The sequence below is a fragment of the Triticum dicoccoides genome, chromosome 3A (genome assembly GCF_002162155.2).
Source record: "Triticum dicoccoides isolate Atlit2015 ecotype Zavitan chromosome 3A, WEW_v2.0, whole genome shotgun sequence".
NCBI lineage: Eukaryota > Viridiplantae > Streptophyta > Magnoliopsida > Poales > Poaceae > Triticum > Triticum dicoccoides.
This window is the reverse complement of record NC_041384.1, coordinates 475,088,063-475,105,098: the sequence shown is the minus strand read 5'-3', so window position 1 is coordinate 475,105,098 and position 17,036 is coordinate 475,088,063.

Genomic DNA, 17,036 nt, shown 5'->3' with positions numbered 1-17,036 from the left:
GTCATGAGTGCCGTGAGGGCTGCCATGGATTTTGGCTTTTCTTGGCCAAGGTGACGAGCGAGCCATTCGTCGCGGATACTGTGTTTGAAGGCTGCTAGGGCTTCGGCATCCGGATAATCGACGATTTGGTTCTTTTCAGTTAAGAACCTAGTCCAGAATTTCCTGGCGGACTCTCTGGGCTGTTGAACTATATGGCTTAAGTCATCAGCGTCCGGAGGTCGAACGTATGTACCTTGGAAGTTATAGAGGAAGGCCTCTTCCAAGTCCTCCCAGCTGCCAATAGAATTTGCTGGCAGACTGTTGAGCCAGTGCCGAGCTGGCCCTTTGAGTTTTAAAGGGGGTATTTGATGGCGTGGAGGTCATCGCCGCGGGCCATATGAATGTGGAGAATGAAGTCTTCGATCCACACCGCGGGGTCCGTGGTTCCATCGTATGATTCTATATTCACAGGTTTGAACCCTTCTGGGAATTCATGATTCAGGACCTCATCAGTGAAGCAATGAGGGTGTGCGGCGCCTCTATATCGGGTCGTATCGCGATGTAGCTCGGATGGAGTCCGTCTGCGGTTTTCGGCCCGTGCGTGACTAAGTTTGTCATGTCCGAATAGGTGGCCGTCGACGCATGTCTAGGCATGCCCTCGCGATCTGTAGATTGATCTAGTGTGTCCTGGTTTATTGTTCGGGGTTTGCCAGAGGTCATATGTATGCCCATGGGCTAATTTACCTCTGCCTGTGCGCTGAGGCGGGGCTGGATGGTGTTCGGCGTGAGTTGCCTTTTTGTCTCGACCATGTGGTGGTCGGTCCGCCGCATTGTACGATGGAGGTATGTAGTTCGGCGCCTCTTCGTCAAACTGAGGTACCAGTTTGCACTTTGGGTAGCTTTTGGTTGGGCGCTTGAGGCCACACTCTTTGGCTGCTAGGACATCGGTCCATTTATCATTTAGCAGAGCTTGGTCAGCTTGAAGTTGTTGCTTCTTCTTTTTCAGGCTCCTTGCAGTGGCAATTAGTTGCCGCTTGAAGCGCTCCTGCTCAAGAGGTTCCTCAAGCACGATGAAATCCTCGGTGCCGAGCATCACCTCGTCCTCAGAGAGCAGAAGGTAGTTACCGTCCTCCAAATCTTCGTGCGTGGCCTGTTTACAGGGGCTAACCGGCCCGCCTTCCCATTCATCTTGTTCATTAGCTGTATCGACGGGGTCTTCGTTGTCTTCGGCACCTTCTGGAGTGTTGTCTTCTCCTGTGCCGGTACTGCTGTCTTTGCTGCGGCGTGACTTAGAATGGCGCCGCTGATGCCGACGCTTGGACTATATTTCAGAAGGTTTATCCTCGGCTGGATCTTCCTTGTCCTCGCCGATGTTCTCCTTTGGTGCATCCACCATGTATACATCATACGAGGAAGTGGCCGTCTAGCATTCGATGAACGACTGGTCCTGGACCTCTTCTTTTCCGGCATCGTCGTCCATACCGTCGATGTCCTCGGAGTCGTAGTAAAGTTCGTCGGTCAAATCCTCGACCGCTGCTATGAAGTGGGTGGCGGGTGGGAAGCGAAATTCTCCACCGTCAGCCCCTAGTTCGTGCCGGATATAGTTCGGTTGTGAGTCCTCTGTCAAGGACAGGTTCTTTAACAAGTTTAGCACATCGCCCAAAGGCGAGTGCTGGAAGATGTCCACGACGCTGAATTAGAAGATCGATAAACAATCAAGCTCGGCGTCCGTGGGCTCATGTGGTTCAGAACTTACGGCCGAAGACGAGTCCGGAGTTCCGCTGACAGAGACATCGTGAGAGGTTAAGTCTATATGCGGCTCCAACACCGTGGAATCTGTGGCCTCCGTGGTGGGGTTGATCCTCCCGTCTTTGGGTGGCATAGCTTGCTCCGAATCTAGGGCCAGAGCGGTTACAGGAGCAATCTCCTGGATGCAGCCTGATGACGGATTTAAGTCATGATCATCGGGGCGACCGGGAGAGGCTACCGTGGTCTCGAATCCGGCGAAGATCAAGTCTCCACGGGTATCCGCAACGTAGTTCAAGCTCCCAAATCTGACCTGTTGGCCAGGGGCATAGCTTTCGATCTGCTCCAGATGGCCAAGCGAATTGGCCCGCAGTGCGAAGCCGCCGAACATGAAGATCTGTCCGAGGAGGAAAGTTTCTCCTTGGACAGCGTCACTATGGACGATTGAAGGGGCCATCAAACCTTTTGGCGACAACACAGTGGAACTCTCAATGAAAGCACCAATGTCGGTGTCAAAACCGGTGGATCTCGGGTAGGGGGTCCCAAACTGTGCGTCTAAGGTCGATGGTAACAGGAGGCAAGGGACACGATGTTTACCCAGGTTCGGGCCCTCTCTATGAAGGTAATACCATACGTCCTGCTTGATTGATATTGATGAATATGAGTATTATAAGAGTTGATCTACCTCGAGATCGTAATGGCTAAATCCTAGAGGTCTAGCTTGTATGGCTATGACAATGATTATTCTATCCGGACTAAGTCCCCCGGTGTATATAGACACCGAGAGGATCTAGGGTTACACAAGGTCGGTTACAGAGAAAGGAATCTACATATCTGATCGCCAAGCTTGCCTTCCACGCCAAGGAGAGTCCTATCCGGACACGGGTGCAGTCTTCTGTCTTCGTATCTTCATAGCCCATCAGTCCGGCCCATGGCTAACAGGCCGGACGCCCGAGACCCCTTAGTCGAGGACTCCCTCATTGAGTTAGAGGCTTGACATGGAAATATGGGAGGCATGATAAACAAGTGGTGGGTAGTGCGACATAGCAATAGAACTAACAACTAGCAAGCAAAGATAGAAGTGATATCGAGGGTAATGATCATCTTGCCTGAGATCCCACAAGGAAGAAGAACGAGTCCATGAAGAAGACAAACGGACGTAGAACGAATCCTCAAAACTCCGAAACGAAACCGAAGCTAATAAGAGAAGCAAACCGGAAAGAAGCAAGCAACATGGTAAACACACAATCATAAACATGGCATGATGCTCAACCAAGGATGATGCATGTCCGGTTTAAATATGCATGGCATGGCAAAGTGCACAAATAAAGCTACAAGTTAAGTGGAGCTCAACATGTAACAAGATGCATGTTGACGAAACACCACATTCGATTATTTAGTTCACTTCCGGTTAGGTACTCAACAATATTAAATGTTGGTTAACATGGCAAGAGGTGAGGCATAAGTAAACTAACTATTCAGGCAAGTTTAAATGAGGCTGGAAATAACAACACGTTCGGAAAAATCCTTATATGCATATATAGCAAATTTGAAGCAAACAACAATTTTAAGCATATTAAATGTTGTTATCATGATGCGGATGGCATACGCAAGTTTATGCAATTTTATGAAAATGTTGACATGAGCATGTTATGAAGCATTTTGGTCACCATGGCGGAACGAAAGGGGTGCCATAGCGACGAATCCGAAAATGAAGCCACGTCAACATATCGGTTCCGGTAACTCGATTGAGATGCCGGTGCAAAAGAAAATGTGACGGGAGCGTGTCATGCGATAAAAAGGTGGGGTGCTCCCGGTAACCGGGTTCCCACGTGTCATTGGCTCGGAAACGGGTAACGCGCATGCGATACATCATGCGTGGCGAGCAACAGATACATGCAACCATCGCATACACACATCACATGCATACGGTCCACAAGTGGTCGTCTCAGCGTTATACCTTTGGAGCGTGCGTTCTGGACGGTTCGGGTTCGATGGGATGTAAACGAAAGTAGTTGTACAATCGGTCTACGGCGACGGTAGTGGAACTTGCTGATCTGAGGGGGTATTTGGCAGTCTTGTTCTTGCGACAGTAGTCGTTCATGGTCGTCGTGGGAATTAGTTGTTGTAGTCGAACTGGACGGGACATGGGTGTCGTGGTACTCGTCGCGTTCCGGAACCGAAGTGGTATTTGGCTATATCCGGAACGGTTTTGGCGTTTCGATGCGGTGTAGTGGTACATGTGAACGGTCATCGTGGTACTTCATTACGGTCCTGTAGTCTTACTAGCCATCAGTGGACCTTCGAGGGACTTGCGTATCCGAAGGGGTACTTGGCGATCGACAAACGTCATGATACTTGCCGGTCCGGGTCTTGGCGTATCCAAAATGGTTGTTGGTGGTGGAACTTTGCGCCGTTGTGGTGGTCGTTCGGGCGCCGTGCGTCATGGTAGTTGGTGAAAGAAAACACGGAGGCGGTCCTGGTCCGATGGTCTTGGCAACGTCAAAACGGCCAGCGGCATGCCACGACCAAGGTATTGCAACAAGGCACCGATGAAAGGGGAGAAGGGCACCGGGCGACTGTGGCGGTGGCTTGCCAGCGGATGTCATGGGTGTTGGTCGCGGGGGAAGGAGAGGCCAACGCGGAGCTCCTGCGGCGAACTTGAGGCGGATCCACCGGGAACAGCGCGGGGCAGCGGGACCTGGACGATGAGGCGACCGGTGGCGGAGCTTGGGGCGGCGGCTTCATGGAGGTTCGGGCATGGGGACGGAGGCCAGGGCCGCGGTCGGTGGAGGAAGGCAAGGCGGCGCGACGGCGAAGGGGCATGGCTCCGTGGGCGGCTCCGGCGACGCTGGAAGAAGGCAGCGACGGCAGGCATCGCAGGAGGAGCAGGGGAGAGGTGGCCGGGGACGAGGCAAGGGCGCCGTCCCTCTATGTGTGCGCGGGAGGCCGGTTCGGGCGCCAAGGCGAGACGGCGGCGCAGAAGAGGCTCGCGTGAAGGGGCATCGGGCGCGGGCGCGAGCGCTATCGGGAGGAGGACGTGGGGGGTCGAGAAGGAGAGCGAGGTCGAGCACTGGCAGCGCTGGAGTATATACGCTGGAGGATGGACGCGGGGGGAGAGATTGGATCGGGAGAGGTTAGGGTGCTGGGTACGGGCTAGGGTTCGAGGGTTAGGTGGGCCTTAGGGGTTGTTGGGCCTAGGGAGGCCTGGCTGCGGGTGGCCTATTGGGCCGGCTTGGCTGGTGGGAGGTGCAACTGGGCTGCCTGGCTGCTAGCCTTCTCTCTTACCTCCCTTCTCTTTTCAAAATCAGAGAACTAGAAGAAAGGAAAAGGAGAGAAGAAAAGGTTGGAAGAAGAATTTGGGCATGCGGTTAATTTTCTTGGACTCACAAAAATATGCTTGGTTCGAGAAAATTAGAAGTGGCAAGATCGAAAGATATGAATTCAAAATCATTTGAATTTAATTCAAATGGGTTTGAACTAGGACTTGGTTTTTGAAGTGTCCAAAAATATTGAAATTTTTGGAGGAACCTCGGCAAATGGGAATAGAAAATGTGGGAAAGGTTTTGAAGTCAAACTTGAAGTAGAAAATACATGGAGAATATTTGCAAGTGTATTGGAATATTTATTATAGCTTCCTAATATATTGGGAGGATATGTTATATAGAGAAATCACCATGTGAGTTCCCTCAATTTAAATAGATCAAATATCTATGCATTTTATTTAGTGGAGTTGGAAAAATTAATGGCATGATGACATGATGCAATGCACATGATGCAAAGATGAATGCAACAAACAAATAAATAACAGAGCTGACACGCAAAACATAGAAGGCATCTGGAGCGCCGGTCTCGGGGCGTCACATGGACGACACTTGAAGGAAGTCACTAGGTACATGAGCATCGGAATACCAAGCTTCACCAGGACCTACACCGCCACTCTACCTGAAGAAGAGCGTTGGACAATTCAAGTATATGTTCCAGGAAGGACATTCACACCAGTTACTGAGCCCATAGAGTTTTCCTTTGATGCACCAACCTGGAGTCTAGGAAAGAGCATGGCCGCCCACATCGCTATGGGACGCATTGGCGAGGTATACCACAAGGATCTTAAGGACACCATCTACCAGATATGTGGACGCCGAGATGAGCAATGGGAGATGATTTGCACCAGGAGGGATAAGTCCATTGCAGCCTACATCCAGGAGTTAAACTAGCACATTTGTCGTCAGGAGAACCAGATGTGCGCCAGCATGATAGACATGAAGAAAGTGATGACCAGGAACATGGAGTTAGAAGAGGAACTCAAGTCTACACGCGATGGATATGAAGAAGAGATTGCAGTACTACTGGAGAAGAATGAAGACCTGAAGAAGAAGCTAGGAATATTCATGGGAGATCCCTCACCTGAGGAGGGCAACCATCCTGAAGACTACATCATAATCGACGACACCGACTCCGACCCCAATAGTGGTGATGATTATGAAGACGAAGCTGGAGCGGATATCATGGAGTCTTCCACCGATCAAAATTTCTAGTCGACCACCATATTACTATAAGTATCCCCCATTTATATAGTAATAGTCCGAGTATTTTGTAATGATAGTTTAGATCGATTGTATGACCTTGTTTGAATTGAGTGGTGTGAAATGAATGTGTTTGTCTCATGTAAATACGGGTAGTGATCTCTCTTTACACCTCACTCTATTCTATTCTCACCCCTCTAAACCAATCAGATGCCTTCGAGACGTGACCCCGGATTTGTCTTTCCACCGGAGCTCACTCAGTTGATCCAACAGCAGAATGCCTTGATGCAGTTGCTAGTCCAGAACCAATGCAACAACAACAACAACAAGCCACTGATATGTCTCCGTCGTATCTACTTTTCCAAACACTTTTTTTCCTTGTTTTGGACTCTAACTTGCATGATTTGAATGGAACTAACCCGGATTGACGCTGTTTTCAGCAGAATTGCCATGGTGTTATTTTTGTGCAAAAATAAAAGTTCTCGGAATGACCTGAAAATCAACGGAGATTATTTTTGGAATATATAAAAAATACTAGAAGAAGAATCCACGTCAGGTACCCCAAACCCTGTCCACGAGGGTGGGGGTGCGCCTACCCCCCTGGGCGCGTGCCCCCTGCCTCGTGGGCCCCCTGATGCTCCACCGACCTCAACTCCAACTCCATATATTCGTGTTCGGGGAGAAAAATCAAAGAGAATGATTCATCACGTTTTACAATATGGAGCCACCGTCAAGCCCTAAACTCTCTCGAGAGGGCTGATCTTGAGTCCGTTCGGGGCTCCAGAGAGGGGAATCCATCGCCATCGTCATCATCAACCTTCCTCCATCACCAATTTCATGATGCTCACCGCCGTGTGTGAGTAATTCTATCATAGGCTTGCTGGACAGTGATGGGTTCGATGAGATTTATCATGTAATCGAGTTATGTTTGTTAGGGTTTGATCCCTAGTATCTAGTATGTTCTGAGATTGATGTTGCTATGACTTTGTTATGCTTAATGCTTGTCACTAGGGCCCGAGTGCCATGATTTCAGATCTGAACCTATTATGTTTTCATGGATATATTTGAGTTTTTTATCCTATCTTGCAAGTCTATAGTCACCTATTATGTGTTATGATCCGTTAACCCCGAAGTGATAATAATCGGGACCATTACCGGTGATGACCGTAGTTTGAGGAGTTCAGGTATTCACTATGTGTTAATGCTTTGGTCCGGTACTCTATTAAAAGTAGGCCTTAATATCCCTTAGTTTCCAATAGGACCCTGCTGCCACGGGAGGGTAGGACAAAAGATTGCATGCAAGTTCTTTTCCATAAGCACGTTACTACTACTATTGAAGAAATACATGGTCTTGATAACCCGACACAGGTAGTAAAGGTAAATTCTCTCTATAGATTTGATAAATGTGAAATCCCATATTACTTTGCTACTACTATCATATTACTTTGCTACTAAATACTTTGCTGCAGATATTAAGTTTCCAGGTGTGGTTGAATTGACAACTCAGCTGCTAATACTTGAGAATATTCTTTGGCTCCCCTTGTGTCGAATTAATAGATTTGGGTTGAATACTCTACCCTCGAAAACTATTGCGATCCCCTATACTTGTGGGTTATCAAAACTATTTTCTGGCGCTGTTGCTGGGGAGCATAGCTCTATTCTTTGAGTCACTTGGGATTTGTATCTGCTGGTCACTATGAAGAACTTGAAAGATCAAAGAACCAAGATTTTTGCCTCAACTATGAGGGGAGTTAAGGAACTGCCATCTAGCTCTACACTTGATTAACCTTCTGTTTTGAGTAAACTTGCGACACCTACACATGTTATTGATTCTGATAGGTCGCACGTTATTGATGATGCCACTTCTACTTTGCATGATACTTATGATGAAACTACTTCTATGCTTGATAATACTGTGCCACTAGGTGAATTTCTTGATGAACAACTTGCTAGGGCTAGAGAGAATGAAATTATTGAAACTGATAATATTGATGAAAGTGATGATGAAGATTCTCCCCCTAGATATGAATTGCCTGTTGCGCCTGAGGGTTATGTTATGGATGAAGAAACTGCTAGAGACTTTCTTGCTTGCAATGATAGATCTGATCTTAAGAAATTATTAGCTAAGCTTAAAGAAAAGTCTTTGAATGCCAGAATGAAATATGACCCTGCTTTTGCTACTTCACCTATCTTTATTACTGATAAGGATTATGATTTCTCTGTCGATCCTAAGATAATTACTTTGGTTGAATCTGATCCTTTCTATGGCTATGAATCTGAAACTGTTGTGGCACATCTTACTAAATTAAATGATATAGCCAACCTGTTTACTCATGATGAGAAAACTCGCTATTGTTATATCCTTAAGTTGTTTCCGTTCTCATTAAAGGGTGATGCTAAGACATGGTTTAATTCTCTTGATCCTGGTGGTGTGCGTAGTTCCCAGGATATGATTTATTACTTCTCTGCTAAATATTTCCCTGCTCATAAGAAACAAGCTGCTTTAAGGGAAATATATAATTTTGTGAATATTGAAGAAGAGAGTCTCCATGTCATATTTTCTTGCATTTTTGCCCGATCCTAAAAATTTCACGCAACTCAAGGACCTTCAGAGAGAGTTGGAGATTTCGTTATTTTCATATTTGAGAGTTTTCTCGAATTTGAAAAGAGGATCATTTGATTTATTTATTTCATCTTCAATTATTTTTTCGGTGTCAAAAATATAAGAGAGGGAATAATATGACTTTCCCAAAATTGAGGAAAATGAAGATTTAATAAATAGATCAATTTTGGTTTGCCGGAGTTTTGTTCGCATTTTATTTGGATAGGGAAAAATGCGCGTTTTCAAAAATTGCATTTTAGGTCCGGAGTAAAGTTCATTTTGTTCGGCTCATTTTTAGGAGTCGGGGAAAATTTACTTTAGAATTTTTGGAGCCCGTTTAGATTTTCTTTTCTGTCTTTTTCTGCGCGCGAAACCGTTTAAAAAAAATCCCGCAGGCCAGCCGGGCCAAGGCCCAGCCAGCCAGCCGCCGTTGCGCCCCAGCACCAGCGCGTGTGCGCCAGTGCCAGCGCCAGGCGCAGGAGGCCGCCGCCTCGCCTCTAGCCGAGTCCGGCTTGGACTCTGGCCGGTTAGCCCCTCCCCTTTCCTTTGTTTCGTTTTCCTATTCCTACTCTATTTCTTGTCCCCTACCCCAAGAAACCCCCTCCCCTCCCCAATATAAATACCCCAACACCCCCCTCTAAACCCATCAAATCAAGCCCCAAGCCCTCCACCGCACCCCACCCCGCGCCCTACACCCCACACCCGCGCCGCTGCCGCCCTAAGCCGCCGCCGCCGCACCTTGCCCACGCCGCCACGCCGCCGGAGCCCCTCGCCGGAGACCTCGCTGGAGGTAGCCCCGCGCCGCATCTCTTCTTTTCCTCGGATCGTTTTCTTCTAATCGTTCCGATTCTTTTCTTCTCTTCCGATTCGTTTTCTTTCCGGTTCTTCTCTAAACCGTTTCGGTTTTCTAGATCGGTTTTTGTTCCGGTTTTCTTCCAAAACCCTAGATCGAATTCGTTTTCTTTTCCGATTTAGTTGCCTTTGGACCGTTCGCCGGACCGTTCGTCCTAACGAACATGATCACCGGATTCTTCTAGGTTAGCGAACGTCCATTCGTTTAACCGTTCTTCTTTTTCTTTTCGTCGGATTTATTCCGCGTCTTTTCCGCGATCGCGATCTCAGATCCGATCTTCGTTCTAGTTTATCTTCTCGCTCGTTTATCGGAATCAGGTGATTCAAGCGCCTGGAGTTTCGTATCAAAACCGCCATTCCGTCTAATCAACTTAAACAAGTTTTTGGCCCGGTAAAATTTGACCTAGTTTCAACTTGCTAGAACCGAGTTGTTTTCTTCCGCCGTTTGTTTTCCGTTTCTTTGTTCGGTTCGTTCTTTCTTTGCAACCGGAGTTCTTAAGTTGAACTTTCTGGTTCGATCTCTTGTTCGAGTTTTACCTGTGCATTAGATGAGTACTTATTGTGTGCTTGTTGTTTGTCTGCGATAGATCACCCGGATTGCGCCGCCTGTTACTTCGAAACCCTAGGACTCGCGGATCATCAGCAAGGCAAGTAACACTTTGATCATACCTTTTCTACAACCCATGTTTTATTGCATTAGATCAATCCTCTCACATTGCATGATTAGGATCTAATTAAATTGTGGGATGGGAAGTAGATGAGGTAGTACCTATTACCTGTATTATTATGAAACCTTTGGGAGTTACTTCTACATTTGCTTATTATGCCATTCTATGCTAGTAGACGTGGATTGGGTGAGTGATATCCATGACAGATGTGAGTTGATAATTTTAATGGTTTATCTAAGGTGGCAACTTAAACACACATCTGGGTGGACTGAGGCACCTGATGTCTATCAGGACTTGCCTGTTTTTTTTGGACCGGTACCCAGGCTCAAAGGGATCATAAGATAATTCATGCTAGAAACTTCCATGTGCAGCCACATGCTACTATGGGCTCTGGCATAGTTGATTAAGTTGTGCGAACTCTTACGGGGTGGACTAGCAGATGTAGGGGTTGTAGGTGGTACGGTCTACCCCACATGTAACGTGCTAGCGCTTCTGAAAGACTATGTCTCGGTCATCCATTTCTCAAACACCATGTAGTGCGAGAAAACAAATGGAGGCGATCGAGTCAAGTGGGGAAAAGTGCGCAACCTCTGCAGAGTGTATAAACTAATCATGATTAGTCGTGTCCCCGGTTATGGACAACTTGAGTATCTAGTACTTGAATATCATGTGAATCTCAACATGTTACTTCTAATTAATGTTGTTGGGTTTTAATTGTTCACTTAATTGGGATTGAGAATGCTGTCAACCATTCTCAATGTTTCACAACCACCATGATAGTTAAAATAAATTTATTCCTTTGCAGTAGGGAAAAATTGGCTTTACGCAAAACTGTAACCATAGAGCTTTCCACCAGCCATATATGCATGTAGTATAGCTGTTTCATTCCATTACTCTCTATGTGTTACTTTGCCAGCATATTCCATGTGCTGACCCGTTTTCGGGCTGCAACTTTCATGTTGCAGACTTTTCAGACGACGAGTAAGGTGCTTTTAGGTCGTGGTTCTATACTCAGTGATGCCGTTGGAGTTGATGGACCCATTTATCTTCCAAGTCTTCCGCTGTTATCGACACTAGATGGCCTTAAGCCATATTTATTGTAATAAGTTCTCTTTGAGACAACGATGTAATAAGTGTGTGATTGCCACTCTGCTATAAATCCTTCGATGTACTGTATGGTGTCAGCATTACTGATCCAGGGATGACACCTGAGCACAGAGCACTTGATCCATTCGGGTCGGGTCGCCATAGAGAATGGTATCAGAGCACACGCTGACTGTAGGACACGACCACTAAGTTAAAGCCATAGATCACCATTCTCTTCTCATTTTCTAACTCCTCATCTTTTCTACTCTTTTAGGATGACGCACGCGAAGATTAAGTACGCTCAACCGGATGAAGGCGCACCTTTTGGATTTCACCTGAAGGAAGTCACCAAGTACCTGAACATTGGACTACCAAGCTTCACGGGAACCTTCAATGCCACTCTGCCTGAAGAGGAGCGCTGGAAGATTCAAGCTCACGTTCCGGGAAGGACATTCGGCCAATCACGAAGCCTATATATAGTGTTTTCAATGCACCAACCTGGAGTCTGGGAAGGAGCATGGCAGCTCATATCACCATAGGACACATTGGAGAAGTTTATCAAGAAGACCTCAAGGACACTATCTACTAGATTTGCGGACGCTGAGATGAACAATGGGAGTTAGTCAGCACCAAGAAGGATAGATCCATTGCATCTTTCATCTAGGAGTTAAACCAGCACATTCGACGCCACGAGAACCAGATGTGCAATGATATGATAGAGTTGAAGAATGCGAAGGCAAGGATCATCGAGCTAGAAGGAGAACTGAAGTCTACACGCAAGGACTACATGGACGAGATCGTAGCTCTAGCAAGACACAATAACGATCTTAAGTAGGAGATTAAAGAACTCAAGGGGAAGTTAGCATCCAAGGAGGAGGACGAGTACGTCGCATGTCCGGACAACTACATCATCATCGACGACACCGATTCAGATCCAAGTGAACCCGACTTTGAAGACGAAGCTAGAGCAGATATCATGGAGTCGTCCACCGGTTCAAATTTCTAGATGACCACCAGATAGTAGTAGTATTCCCCTATGTAAACAATATAGTCGAGCACTTTTGCGATAGTTTTAGACCGATTGTAAGCCCTTGTTTGATTGATTGGAGTGATTTTGTGTGCTTTTGATCATGTGCATTGGGGTAGTGTTTTCCCTTTAGACCTCACTCTATTCTCAATTCTCGTCTTTTCTAAACCCTCAGATGCCTCCGAGACGTGATAATGGATTTCCACCGGAGCTCACTCAGTTGATCCAACAGCGGAATCAATTGATGCAGATGTTAGTCCAGAACCAGCAGAACAACAACAACCCACCACCACCACCACCACCTGTTGACCACTTAGCCCGTTTCCTTAGGCTGAATCCGCCGGTGTTTTCCAGTAGCACCGAGCCGATAGTAGCAGACGATTGGCTCCGCAATATAGGAAGGGAGTTGACCACTGCAGGATGCACGGATGGTGAGAAAGTGAAGTTTGCCGCACACCAGCTTGACGGACCCGCGGCAGCATGGTGGGAGAATTTCACAGCCACTTACCCAGTTGACACTGTCACATGGGATCGGTTTCAGCAAGCTTTCCGCACTGCCCATGTTTCAGCAGGAGCTATGGCCCTGAAGAAGCGTGAGTTTCGCAACTTACGCCAAGAAGGAAGGACAGTTGGCCAGTACGTTGATGACTTCAGCAAGTTAGCACGTTATGCCCCAGATGACGTTGCTACGGATGCAGCTAAGCAGGAGAAGTTTCTGGAAGGACTGAATGATGAGCTAAGCATGCAGTTGATGGTAGCGAGTTTCAACAACTACCAGGAGTTGGTAGATCGTGCCATCATGATTGAAGGAAAGCAACAGCAGATTGAGAACCATAAGAGGAAGTATGGACAGGGGAAGTATAACTCTGGAGCCCAGCCGAAGCCCCATTTTGCCCCTAAACCAGGATTTCAGTTTCAGCACACCCATGGAGGAGGTAGCTCGCACAACCATAATGGCCACAAGAATGGTAATGGGAATGGAGGAAGCAACGGCCAGAACCGGACCACCCCATCCACCCCAGCCAAAAAGGACTTGAGCCACGTCACTTGCTATAAGTGTTCGAAGCCAGGGCATTATGCAAATGAATGTCCTGAAGGCCAGAATGGGAATGGCAATGGAAGCTCTGGGAAGAAGCCGAACCCTTTCAATAGGGGACAGGTGAACCACGTTAATGTGGAGGAGGTTGAAGATCAACCCGATGCAGTAATCGGTAAGTTTTTGGTTAAGTCATTTACCGCACTTGTTCTTTTTGACACTGGTGCATCGCATTCATACATATCAAGGGGATTTGTGGATAAATATAACCTGCCAACCCAAGCCCTTAGGTCACCCATGTTAGTAAGCTCACCAGGAGCGGAGTTCATGGCTAGACGATGGTGTGATCGATTACCATTAAGGATTGGTAACTATGTGTTTCCCTCAGACCTAATAGTATTGGAATCTCAAGGATTGGATGTGATATTAGGCATGGATTGGTTGTCGATGTATGGAGGAAACATCGATTGTGCTAGTAAGTCAATTTTGCTTACCACACCAGAAGGAAGAAGGATCAAGTATGTATCCCGGCATGTGCCAAACAGGACACAAGTAAGCTGCTTAACAGGAGTTGTGCAAGAGGAAGTACCAGTGGTAAAGGATTTTCCTGATGTATTTCCCGAGGAGTTACCAGGCATGCCACCGGATAGAGACATTGAGTTTTTGATTGAGTTATTGCCAGGTACAGGCCCAATATCGAAGCGACCATACCGGATGCCAGCAAAGGATTTGGTAGAAATTAAGAATTAGATTAAGGAGTTATTGGATAAAGGTTACATTCGCCCAAGTTCTTCGCCTTGGGGATCACCCGTACTTCTAGTGGAAAAGAAGGATGGATCATTAAGGATGGTTGTAGATTATCGGGGATTGAATGAAGTAACCATCAAGAATAAGTACCCACTGCCAATGATCAACGATCTGTTTGATCGGTTGCAAGGAGCTAAAGTGTTTTCCAAGATCGATTTACGATCAGGGTACCATCAGTTGAAGATTCGAGAGCAGGACATACCTAAGACAGCATTCACCACGAGATATGGACTGTATGAGTATACTGTTATATCATTTGGATTGACTAACGCACCTGCCTATTTCATGAACCTGATGAACAAAGTGTTTATGGAGTTTTTGGATAAGTTCGTCGTAGTGTTCATTGATGACATCCTGGTTTATTCAAAGAATGAAGAGGAGCATGAGGAACATTGGCGTTTGGTTTTGGAGAAACTAAGGGAACATCAGTTATACGCCAAATTCAGCAAATGTGAGTTTTGGTTGAAGGAAGTTGGATTCCTCGGACACGTTATATCCGGAGAAGGTATAGCAGTTGACCCCACAAAGGTTGAGACCGTAACCAAATGGGAAGCACCAATGACAGTTGGAGAGATCCGGAGTTTTCTTGGACTCGCAGGATACTACCGGAGATTCATTGAGAACTTTTCAAATATTGCGAAGCCTATGACTGAATTGTTGAAGAAGGATACTAAGTTCAATTGGACTGAGGAATGTGAGGCTAGTTTCCAGGAGTTGAAGAAACGTTTGGTCACCTCACCAGTATTGATTTTGCCAGATCAGACCAAGGATTATGAGGTGTATTGCGACGCTTCACGTCGAGGACTTGGAGCAGTGCTTATGTAGGAAGGAAGAGTTGTTTCGTATGCTTCACGGCAACTGAAGCCTCATGAGTTGAATTATGCCACGCATGATTTGGAGTTAGCAGCCGTAGTGCATGCATTGAAAACATGGAGACATTTCCTCATTGGAAATCATTGTGAGGTGTACACGGATCACAAGAGTTTGAAGTACATTTTCACTCAGAAGGAGTTGATCCTCCGACAAAGGAGATGGTTGGAGCTCATCAAGGATTATGACATGAGATTGCATTACCATCCCGGAAAAGCTAATGTAGTAGCCGATGCATTGAGCCATAAGAGCCATGTCAACACCCTAGTGATGGGAGAAGTATCAAAGGAGTTAGCAGAAAACCTTCGTGAGCTATGTTTGGAAATAGTTCCGAGAGGCTATGTAGCAACATTGGAGATTCAGTCAACATTGATGGATAAAATCAGAGATGCTCAGAAATCTGACAAGGAGATTGCTGCTATAAAAGAGAAATTGAGCGAAGGAAAAGCAAAAGGATTTCGTGAGGATGAGCACGACACCCTATGGTTTGAAGACCGTGTTTATGTGCCAAATGACTTGGAGATCAGGAAGTTGATTTTGCAAGAGGCACATGATTCACCGTATTCGATTCACCCAGGGAATACCAAGATGTATTTGGATTTGAAGGAAACATTCTGGTGGACCGGAATGAAGAAGGATATTGCAGCATATGTAGCAGTTTGTGACGTATGTCAGAGAGTAAAGGCAGAGCATCAGAAGCCAGCAGGATTTTTACAACCATTGCCGATACCCGAATGGAAGTGGGATAAGATAGGCATGGATTTTATCATAGGACTACCCAGGACAAAATCAAGCTATGATTCGATATGGGTAGTAGTTGATCATTTGACAAAGGTAGCACATTTTATTCCAGTTAAGACCACTTACACCAGTGCTAAGTTGGCGAAGATATACATGACTAGGATCATTTGTTTGCATGGAGTTCCGAGGAGTATTGTATCAGATAGAGGAACCCAATTTACCTCAAAGTTTTGGAATCAGTTGCATGAAACTTTAGGAACCAGACTAGAGTTCAGCACAGCTTTTCATCCGCAGACAGATGGACAGACCGAGAGGGTCAATCAGATTTTGGAAGATATGCTGAGAGCTTGTGCACTAGATTATGGATCTAGTTGGGATGATAACTTGCCGTATGCGGAGTTTTCTTATAACAACAGTTACCAAACCAGTTTGAAGATGGCACCTTTCGAAGCTTTATACGGAAGGAGGTGCAGGACACCGTTGTCATGTGACGAAGTTGGAGACCGTCAATTCTTTGGACCGGATTTGATTAAGGAGTCTGAACGGAAAGTTAAGTTGATTCGCGATAGGCTCAAGGTAGCCCAGTCCAGGCAGAAGAGCTACGCAGATTCTAAACGCAAGGAGACAGTTTACGAAACCGGAGACAGAGTTTACCTTCGAGTATCCCCACTTCGAGGAGTTAAGCGCTTTGGAGTTAAGGGAAAATTAGCACCGCGTTTCGTTGGGCCGTATAAGATCTTGCAACGTATGGGAGAAGTCGCTTATAAGTTGGAATTACCAGAGGGACTGTCAGGAGTTCATGATGTATTCCATGTTTCTCAGCTGAAGAAATGTCATGCCGAGATGGCGGAGGTACCGCTAAGAGATACCGTGCCACTCAAAGCGATTCAGTTGAAGGACGACTTAACGTATGAGGAGAAGCCAGTCAAGATTCTCGATTATGCCAGCAGAGTTACCCGCAGCAAGGTTATCAAGTTTTGCAAAGTTCAGTGGAACCACCACTCAGAGGATGAAGCCACCTGGGAGAGAGAGGAAGATTTGCTCAAGGACCACCCTCACCTATTTTCTAGCCAACCCGAATCTCGAGGGCGAGATT